Source organism: Stegodyphus dumicola, chromosome 11 (assembly GCF_044657685.1).
Source record: "Stegodyphus dumicola isolate Sdum_Otavi_A_Nest chromosome 11, ASM4465768v1".
Taxonomy (NCBI): Eukaryota; Metazoa; Arthropoda; class Arachnida; order Araneae; family Eresidae; genus Stegodyphus; species Stegodyphus dumicola.
Genome location: NC_140778.1, coordinates 58,133,408 through 58,144,750, shown reverse-complemented (window position 1 = coordinate 58,144,750; position 11,343 = coordinate 58,133,408).

Here is an 11,343-nt window from a genome sequence, read left to right as displayed (position 1 = left end):
TTGATTCACAACCTTGAAACTGAGGAAATTTTAAGAAATTGTTAACATACTCAAGTGCTTCTGCAACTCATCTACTAAATACTTGAGCGGCTAAAGAAACTTTCATTTTATTACTATAAAAATTCAAATGCGAACTATTCAATTTATTTCCTAAATGTAATCCTTCAGCATCCTGAAGAGAATTTAAATCCTGAATATACTTCCACTGAATTAAATTCCCATTTTCAGCCATTAACAAGCGTTCCGCAAAAACATTACGCATCAATTTTAGCATATGACATGCATCAGGTATCACATATACATTTTTAGAAGGATTAGCTGGATTAGCAAAATATGGTTTGATACTTAAAGCATTTTGTAATTTTGCGCCTAATAATTCAGCTGCTGAAAAGTTCGTAGATATGCCATCAAATGTTATGGATATTACATTCACATTAACATCATTCAGAATATGAATAGCTTGTCTAATCAAGTTTGCTTTTTCATCAGCATTTATGCTATCAATCAAAAAATAAGCAATTGGAATTGACCATGGTACATTGGTACCCACAATAAAAAATATTAGAGCTTCTTTAGCTTCAATAAGCTGACTGTTACAGATATTTTTACCAAATGTGGCATACCCAAAAAATTCTTTACCATCCCAATCTACATGCTTTCTTATTGACATTTCATCAAATATAAGAGCTACATAAACTTCATAATTTATTTTATCAACTCTTTCTCTTATAGCAGATAGAGCTTCTTCAGTGAAACCAGGACATCCATTGATGACATTATACCATCTTCTAATTGTGGTAGGATGAGGTAGTGATGGCATCAAAGTCTGCCTACAATATTCATAGGCTTTTGGAGAATAAAAAAAGAGAGAGAGAGTTTTTCAAAACCTGAAGACTAAGTTCACTGAAGTTTTGTTCTAGCAGTTCTGCAGTTTGACAATTAACTAAATTTTTCTCTTTTAAGTCTTCGATAACATTAATCAAATTATTAATCTTTTCAGCTTTCCTTGATACTCGCAAATTACAAACTTTAATTCTTTTCTTCAATTCTTCAATTTCCTCATTCTTTTTATCTATTATATTCTCATATTTTCTTTTCAGCTTCCTTGGGCTCTCAGAATTAAAATATGAATGATCAGAAGTTTGATTACTGAAATGATTTTCTTCAGATGTACTTACTTCTAAATTACGCTGTGTGGGTGGTTTTCTGGATGCTACCACCTAATAGAAATGAGGAAAATGCAAAATTATGCTTGAAAACATTGTAAAATATACATGCTATAACTGTTTGCCTTTAAAAACTATATATAGATGACTCTAAACTATGGCAGCATTAGGAATGTTAGCATACCACACATCGCTGCAAATCCATATATACTTGCCTTTCCATAAATATTATTATTAACAGACTGCTGCTGAGCAGCTTACAATATTATAAATTACCTGCCATATTCATTATAAAAAATAAGTTAAATTTTTATTTAAGAGTACAAATATTTACTCATTAATAACAAAGCACTAAAAATATAATTACTTTATAACAACTAGTTAAATGAAATCAACACTGTTTCATGACAACTCAGTATTAAAAGATCCATTACAATTAGAATAAAAATGTCATATTCATGCAAAGAAATAAGCTAAATTTTTATTTAGGAGTATAAAGATGTATTCATTAATAACAAAACAATGATAATACAACTACTTTATAATAACCAGTCAAATGTAATCAACACTATTTCATGAAAACTCAGCATTAAATGAATCATTACAATTAACATAAAAATTTTAAGGCTAGGCAGAGGTGGCAAACTTCTGTAGGTAAGAGAGACAATTTAAAATGCATGCTGGCTCTGTGAATTCAGTTACTGAAAATATTCATTTAAAAATTATAAATAATAAAAATGCATTGCAAAAACTATGTATCACATCTGCTATATACTTCTGTAGTACAATATAATCCCTGTTTAATGGAAAAAGGTCAAAAGTTTTCATGTACCTTTTTAAGATGCTCTGGAAAATCAAAAATGGTTGGAACTGCATTCTCTTTTAGGATTTTTCTGGACATGTGGTTTTCATAAAAACAATCAGGTGTGAAATGCTTGGAGCAAATAAAAGAATGCATGGTTGGCACAAAATCTTTCCTGTGTAATGACGAAACCCACTTATTTAAACTTTCCCTGTTAGAAAATGGAAACCTATAAAATAATAAGTAACTTTAAATATTATGAAAAAACACAATAAACTAAATAAAATACAATACTACTAATAACAAATACAATACAATTTGAATATAAAAATCCTACATTCAGCAGTATAATTTTTTTTATAAACAAAAATTAACTAATGTTAACATTTTTGACCCAATGTTTCAGAAAACCATTTCTACGTCCTATATTTTAGATTTTGCAATAGATATATAAAATTTACTGAATAAGAAAACTTATGTCATTTCTAATATGTGAGTCATCTTATTTGATGTAGTATATATTAATAAATTTTCCCAATATATACTTAGAGCTTACTCACGATAATGAAACTTATATTATTTCTAAATATGAGAGTTACGTCTTTTCATACAATATATTTTAATAAGTAAAATGAATTCAGGCAAAATTTCAGCTCAAAAGTACAAAAATTTAAATAACTAGCACATAGTTTATTTATTTATTTTTTTTATTTATTAATTTTACCCGTCCATATCTACTTTAATACATTATTTACAATATTTAAAACTTGATTAAGAATGAAGAAAATGGTTTAAAATTTCGCAAACAATTTTCATATATTACAAAAATATTACAAATGGAAAATTTGTTCCTGATGCTTACTTATGAAAACTTATTCCATTTCCTTTCACAAATCGATTAGTACAATTATAAGCAACGCAAGACTTCGGCATGGCTAAACCTATGGAAATTTAAGGAAACGGAAAAAACAAAAAAAATTCACCATATCAAAGACAAAAATTAAAAACAAGGATGTCCAAAGGTAATGTTTACTACTATAGATAACTCATACAAGAACCATGCTTCTTGCCACTATCATGGCTGATGCCACAAACTTCATTTGGAATCAAAATTACGTGTTTGAAAGAGTAGGCGTGCTCCATCTATTAGTATTACTCCTAGATATAGTAATACTATAGATCGCGCATCTCACAGCGAAACTTGATTCCAAGCGAGAGAGTTGGCAACAGCCATGAGAGTGGCAAAAAGAAACGTAAACACAAGGGCGAGTTGTTGGAGGTTTTAAATTGAACTATATGTCTCAGAATAATAAAAATTTTAATTATTGAAATACCATCTTAAATCAATGGTGTCAGTACTTATTCTATTTGAAAATAACGCTTATTGATATCAGAATTACGTGAAATACAGCAGTTGTGATATTTGCCGTAATGTACCAGCTATGAACAGAATTCAGAAGAGATGCATTAATGTTATCAGTAAACAACGGATAGAATAAATTTCAGACATTTCTTAAATATCTTGTTTATTATATGGAATATATTTGTAAGACTTAGTTTAAAATGTATTACTTAAGTATTGTGTATTACAGCAAACTCATATTTCAGACTTAGTGTTTTTTCGTGCTATATTGTCATACAAATGAAATCTGGAGATAAATATAATTTGAACTCATTAATATCACCTAATAATTAATGCAGAATAATAAAAATAGCAGATTTTAATTATACCCTCAAATGTTCCTAAGTAAACTACCAAAAATGTATTGTAAATAAATGTGATATTTATCCTATAGCTAGAGATATGATTTGCTTTTAATGCTATTATTTCCGGATATGTTATTTTATGCCTATTATTGTGAAATTTTTTCTGAATGATGTCATATAAAGATTTTTTTTAATGAAAAATAGGTAAGTTATGAATTGCAGTTTCACAGTGGATCATTAATATAAATAAGCTTCTAGTTAGTTGAAAAAAATAGCATGTCAACAACAAAATATTTTTGAATATTTGCAGTCGCAAAAAAAAAAAAAAAAGAAAAAGAAAAAGAAAAAAAGAAAAATCTGAAATTTTTCAGATTTTATATTACTCCTAAAGTTTTTTTTTTTTTTAAACATTTTGTGTGTTACCTTTATTTATTATTAAATATCATGTTCTTCGCACTTAAACCACATAAAATTAAATTCAAAAGCAATATCACAGAATATTTAAAAATAGCATATCTTAAGAATTTCCGACAGATAGTCTCGTAATGCGCTGGAGATAAAAATGTTTTTCTTTTGCTATAGTATTGTGATTGCTCACTTTGAAATTGTTGAGTTTGTTCCAAAACTCAGGCTACCAGGAGGTTCGAGTTGAAGATTATGTTATTCAAAATTTGATGGGTCTAAGTACAATTGCTTTTTCACAGTGTGAGAAATATACATACATACATGCAAATTCTTCATTATTTTATTTTTTTTTAAATATAATACAGGGTGATAATATTAGGTGACAACAACAATTTAAAAAGGTGATAACCCATTTATAGTGAAACTGACGCAACATGCCATTTCAATATGCTTTTTCATACAGGTGACAAAAGTCCATGTGTATGATACAATATACACCATATCCATGTAAAATACCTCATACGGTACTTCGTATCCATGATATATAAGGCTAACCTAAATTACTATGTGCCCACTCGACTGAATTGCCATAAACAGGTTACTTCTTGTTTTTTATCATAGATGCTAGTGACTGTTTTACGTGAGACATTTCTTTCAAATATAAATAATCAAGAGAAATTCATTTTAAAAATATTTTTTTATCAAAAGACTGAAAACTAACAAAATGGTGTGCTAAAAACACCACATATCTATACATGAACCTATTTCGATTCCTAAGGAAATTTCCCCTCAGGGGGCTCACTTCTGTGAGTACGGGTGTGGCAATCCCGAGGTACCCTAGCCCTTCAGGGGATCATCTTCTTGATGAGACGGGTGTCACGATCCTGGAGCCCCAGTGATCTATCCTCTTTTCCGTCTCCTCTCCTCTTTGCTGGAACTTTTTCGCTTCTCTTCTCCCTCGTGGTTTCTCTCTACGGAGTTTGGGGCTCGTCACGAGAGACTGGAACAGCCCTTGTCTCTAGTCTTCGAGTGGCGAGAAAACTGCCCACGTGTTTGCCGTGCGTGGAGACCCGTGTCGCTGGAAAGGAGGGTCCTGGTAGTTGAGGGGTGAGGTACTGTCCCCAACACACTACTTTGGCCTCTGCTTCAGCTAAACGGGAGGCACCTTAGTCGTCCTCACGGGTGTCAATCGGCTGGTCACTAGTCCTTGTGTCAGTGGCTTGGGGTCAAGCTCTCGGGAGTACCTGCTTTCGGGAAAGCCGACTGTGGGGCTCCAGTTTGCGTATAGGTCCGGCTAGCCCTAACACAGGAATCTGTGTTCCCTTGTTGGGCTCCGTGGTGGGCGGGGCCGTCGGACCCGAATCTTTATTCTTTCACTATGGCTTCTTCTCATATCTACTTAATTAAAGATTTCGAGGTAACTCCAGTCATTCAAACTAGTTCTGAAACGTCTACAGCTAAACCAGTCACTCAACCTAGTTCTGAAACGTATACTGCTAAACCAGTCACTCAACCTAGCTCTGAACCATCTACTAATAAACCAATCATTCAACCTAGCTCTGAAACGTCTACTACTAAACCAGTCACTCAACCTGTCACTCAACCTAGTTCTGAAAATTCTGCAAAAAAATTACGGACAGATGCAAATAAAAAAATCATCACAATAGTCCCCGTTTCCTAGTCATCTCTAGTCCTTCTGGCGAAATGCATAAGATGTCTCCTTTCGTAATAAATAAATACATCCAGTCTTGTATTGGTGAGCCGAGAAACATAAAGCGTCTCCGCTCCGGAGACTTGCTTATTGATACAAACTCAGCCATCCAGTCTGCTTCTTTACTTCAGATTACTAAACTTGGGCAAGCGAATGTCACTGTAACAGCACATAAGACACTGAATTATTGTCGTGGCGTAATATCGGAATTCGACCTTCTGTACGTTCCTGAAGAAGAGATCGCTTCCGAGCTATCCGACCAAAATGTCTGCGGTGCTAGGCGGATCAAGATGCGTAAGGAAGGTAAGTTGATCGATACGAAACACGTGATCCTTACCTTCAACACGCCTGATCTGCCTAAGAATATTAAGGCCGGATATTTAAATTGTCCTGTAAGACCTTATATTCCCAACCCTATGCGATGCTTCCAATGCCAGCGTTTCGGCCATTCTAAGACGTCTTGTCGTGGCAGCCTCACATGCGCCCGATGCTCACAGATTGGCCACGATTCGGAAAATTGTACCGCTGCGCCTTCGTGTATAAATTGCAAGGGTCAGCACCCAGCATTTTCACGCCTCTGCCCAAAATGGAAATCCGAAAAAGAAGTACAGACTCTTAAAGTTACCAGGAACATCTCGTATGCTGAAGCCAGAAAACTAGTTCAAAGCACACAGCTCCAATCAAACAAATCTTATGCCAGTGCAGTTAAAACAACACGTAGCATTGCCACCCAAACATCAATAGGCACGCAGACTAAACCAAATAAAACCCAACCAACCACATCCACCAAGAAAACGGAAAATGCAACTCATTTAATACAAAAAAAAGAAACAGTCATTCAAAGTAAACCTAAAATTGAAAGTCACAAAATAATTAATAAAAACAGAAGTCCCAGCAATAGCTCTTTTGACGAAATGATTTCTGAATCTGCGGATTCAGACACTATGGAAGTAGAGGAGGGTCTAGAATTTCCCAGGCATCTACTTCCACGAAAAACCAAACAAGAGCACAGGAAGAACAAAAACCAGACATAATGGCCACCCTCGTCTCATGGAACTGTCGCGGTTTCCACCGAAATTTGCTCGACATCAAAGCCATAATTAATGCTTATCATCCTGTAGGCTTCGCAGTACAGGAAACAAATCTAAAACCAGAACAACAGGCAAAACTTCGGAGGTTTTCCTTCGTCAGGAAAGATAACCTTGCAGGTGAGCGTGCCAGTGGAGGTGTAGGTCTCCTCACCTCACTGGATTATCCCTCAAATGTGCTTTCTTTGACGACATGCCTCCAAGTTGTCGCTACTCAAACAAATTTTGATTTTGTTCTTACAGTCGTTTCTCTGTATTTGCCTCCAAATGAGCATATTGATCAGCAAGATTTAAATGGTCTTTTAGAGCAGCTGCCTGAGCCTTTCATCATAATAGGAGATTTTAACGGCCATAGTCCGCTCTGGGGTAGTAAGGATACTAATTGCCGAGGAAGACAAATTGAGCAGATGATCGAAGATCATAGCCTTTGCCTCCTCAATAATGGGCAAGATACTTACTTCCATGAGCCTTCAAAAACATTCCATGCTCTCGACCTTGCCATCTGTTCACCATCTCTGTTGCCTTTTTGCACTTTTAATGTCGGTAAAGATCTTTACAACAGTGATCATTATCCCATTCTTGTGTCTCTTGCACGAAGAGGAGCAAACCCCATGTCGAGATCCCCTCGATTCATACTGGACAGGGCAGACTGGGAACTCTTTTCTTCCATTGCAGAGCTCACAGATGAAATGGTAGAAGATGCGCATATCGATGACGCTGTTGAAGCTGTTACTAATACTATTATTCAGGCAGCTATGCTTTCGATTCCTAGAACATCAGGAAAACTACTAAAATATTCAAAACCATGGTGGAATCGCGACTGTCATGAAGCACTGAAAAAACAGAAAAAAGCATGGGGTATTTTTCGTAGATATCCTACTCTGCGAAACCTCATAGCCTTTAAAAGAGCCAAAGCAAATGCACGAAAAGTAAGAAGGCAGAGCCAGAGGGATTCCTGGATTTCATATGTGTCGTCAATAACATCCTCCACGCCTAGCAAGCGGGTTTGGGAAAGAGTTCAAAAAGCATGCGGCATATATAAAGACCACTCACTTTCCTTTTTGGAAAAAGATGGCCGAGTGATTAGCTCCATAGAAGAAATTGCGAATACTATTGGTGAGACATTTGCTTCCGTTTCTTCCAGCAGAAACTATACACCTGCATTTCTTTCTATGAAGCAGCACTCTGAAATAAATCCCATCGCATTCAACTCTTCCAAATCTGAGCCTTACAATAGAGACTTTACTATGCTTGAATTAAGGAGTGCTTTATTGCAGACACATAGGTCTTCTCCGGGTCTTGATGGAGTGAATTATGAAATGCTAAAGCATCTGTCCTGTAAGTCACTGAATGCCCTTCTCACTCTTTACAATAGGGTGTGGAAGGAGCATGCCTTTCCCAGTGCATGGAGGAAAGCTGTTGTCATTCCTATTCCTAAGCCAGGGAAAGATCTAAGGAATCCCTCCAACTATCGGCCAATTGCCCTTACGAGTTGCCTCTGCAAACTGTTTGAAAAGATGGTAAACAGCCGCCTAGTCTACTTCTTGGAAAAGAATGATATTATATCGCCTTATCAGAGTGGTTTTCGAAAGGGAAGAACAACTGTAGATAACATGCTCCTCTTAGAGACATCTATTCGAAAAGCATTTGTAAGAAGAAGCCACCTTGTCTCGATATTCTTCGACATTGAAAAAGCTTATGATAAGGCATGGAGATACGGTATACTCCGGGATCTTCACGAGAGTGGCTTGCGCGGCAACCTACCAATTTTCATTCAAAATTTCTTGAACACTAGAACTTTTCAAGTAAGAATTGGCTCTGTTTTTTCGGATGTTTTTGAACAGGAAGAGGGTGTGCCTCAAGGCTGTGTGCTCAGTGTAACCCTATTTAGTTTAAAAATAAATTCTGTACTAAAAGAACTTCCTCCCACCATCTTGGGATCTCTATATGTTGATGATCTGCAGATTAGCTGTCGAGGAGCAGACATGAGATATGTAGAGAGGCAAATGCAGATGGCTCTGATTAAGATCCAAGAATGGTCAGACAAACAGGGATTTACATTTTCGAAACAGAAAACTGTCTGCGTGCACTTTTGTAGGAAGCGAGGTCTCCATCCTGAACCTGAGTTATATCTAAAAGGTACAATTATTCCAGTTGCGCCTGAAGTAAAATTTTTAGGAGTGACGTTCGACCGAAAATTGACTTTCCTTTCTCATGTTTTAAACCTGAGAAAGAAGTGTCTAAAAACACTAAATATTTTAAAAGTGTTGGCGAACACCTCCTGGGGTGCAGAGCGTTGCTCCATGCTTCGCATTTACAGAGCGCTTATCCGCTCTAAACTGGACTATGGCTCAGTTGTTTATGGATCCGCTCGATCATCTGTTTTGTTAAAACTGGATCTTGTTCACCATCAAGGTCTGCGGATTTGTTCAGGAGCTTTCAGGACTTCTCCTGTGCAGAGCCTATATGTTGACTGTAACGAACCATCACTTTATCTGAGGCGTGAGCAATTGTCCCTTTTGCAATATTTTAATACTCTATCACAACCTGAACATCCCAATAAGCTGTGCTTACTTGATAATGAGTGTAACACATTATTTGAAACACGTCCATCCTGTGTTCCTACTTTCCCTTTAAGAGTTCGCCCTGTCATTGAGGAACTCTCCCTCTCTGATATGCACCCCCAAGCAGTACAGAATTTTGAAATTCCACCTTGGGAAAATTCACGGATCCAGCTTCTTGATGTTTTTAAACATCACGTAAAGGCGAGCACTAACGAGATCGTTTACAGACAAATTTTCGCTGAGCACAGGCACAAATATAGCAGTTATTATCCGATATACACAGATGGATCAAAGTCAAATGATCATGTCGGGATGGCTTTTGTATTTGAAAATTACATAGAGGGCAGATGCCTGCACCATGCTTTCTCTGTCCTAACATCTGAACTAACTGCAATATATTATGCTCTTTTGTACATCTCAAAGCTCTGCCACAAAAAGTTCATAGTTTACACAGACTCGTATAGTGCTCTTAAATCCTTGGAAGCTTTTCCCAACGCTCAGAATCCTGTGGTAGTGGATGTTCTCAAAATTCATAGAAATTTAATGATACGAGGATATGAAATCCTGTACTGCTGGGTTCCCGGGCATACGGGAATAAAGGGAAACGAGCTTGCAGACATCGCGGCAAAATCTGCTGTCGAACTGTCCAGTCGCCTTATCCCTTTTAGAGACATCTGCTGTGTCATCAAGGGAAAGATACGAAAAAAATGGCAGCAAATTTGGGATGTTCAGCATCACAACAAGTTGAGAAACATCAAACCTAGAATTGAGCATTGGGACTTTGCTGGAAATCGTAAAGAGGACGTTCTTTTGACTCGACTCAGAATTGGTCATACCAGAGTCACACATAGCTCTCTTCTTAAAGCTGAAAATGAGCCTGTTTGTTTTAATTGTAATGTTTGTTTATCTGTTCGTCATATTTTAATTGAGTGTCAATGTTCTAATAGTCTTCGCCAGAAATATTTTAATAGCTGTGACTTACCTCTCGACCGTTTAATCGGAAGAGAGGTCAATTCTAATTTATTTTATTATTTAAAAGAGATTGGCTTTTATTACCAAATGTAATTTGTTTTGAAGACTGTGTCTTGAATGTTAATATGTGCTTTTAACTTGTTTTTATATGACTTCATCCTCTGGATTTGGTACATTTATCTACTTGTTTTTATTTATTGAATTTTAATGTCATCAATTGTAATCATCTCATCTTTTGTTTGGCGCGTCATAATCATCTCTGGTTTTTGCGCCATAATCACTCACTCACTCACTCACCCCTAAGGAAATTTATGTAGTGACATAAAATGGCACAATAACACCAACACACAGCAACACTCAAAGCCACCTGGATTTCTATGTAAGTTAATTTATGAGGTGATTTATTCACCAAGTTAATGACTATTTAATGCCTTTAAGAAGTTTTGGCTTAAAGAATTAACCGCCTTAAAATATAATGAATTTGTTTGCCAGATATAATCTCAAACTTTAAGCACATATTAGTTTAAATTTCTGTATGCTACATTTGTAGTATATGGTGAGTACTGAAAACACATATTCTTTCAAACTTCCTCTAAAACGACTGCTACAAATATGGTGGGATCATAACCAAATTACAACATAAAATAATATTGAAGCAAAATAAGTCATTTCTTTTATTTAGTCTGATAGACTTCTCAGCACAAAATATGAAAACTTAAAACACTTTTTAATCATAAATATGTAATAGACCATTTAATGGAACATTGCACAAATATTGTTAATTTGTTCAAAATACACCTTTAATTAATTTAATTTACATGTTGAAAAAATGCTTTGTTCAAAAGATATTTTAAAGCCAAAATTAAAATTTTAATGTAGTTCTGATAGCATTTAAAAAAATATGATATATTAAAAAAAAAAAATCATT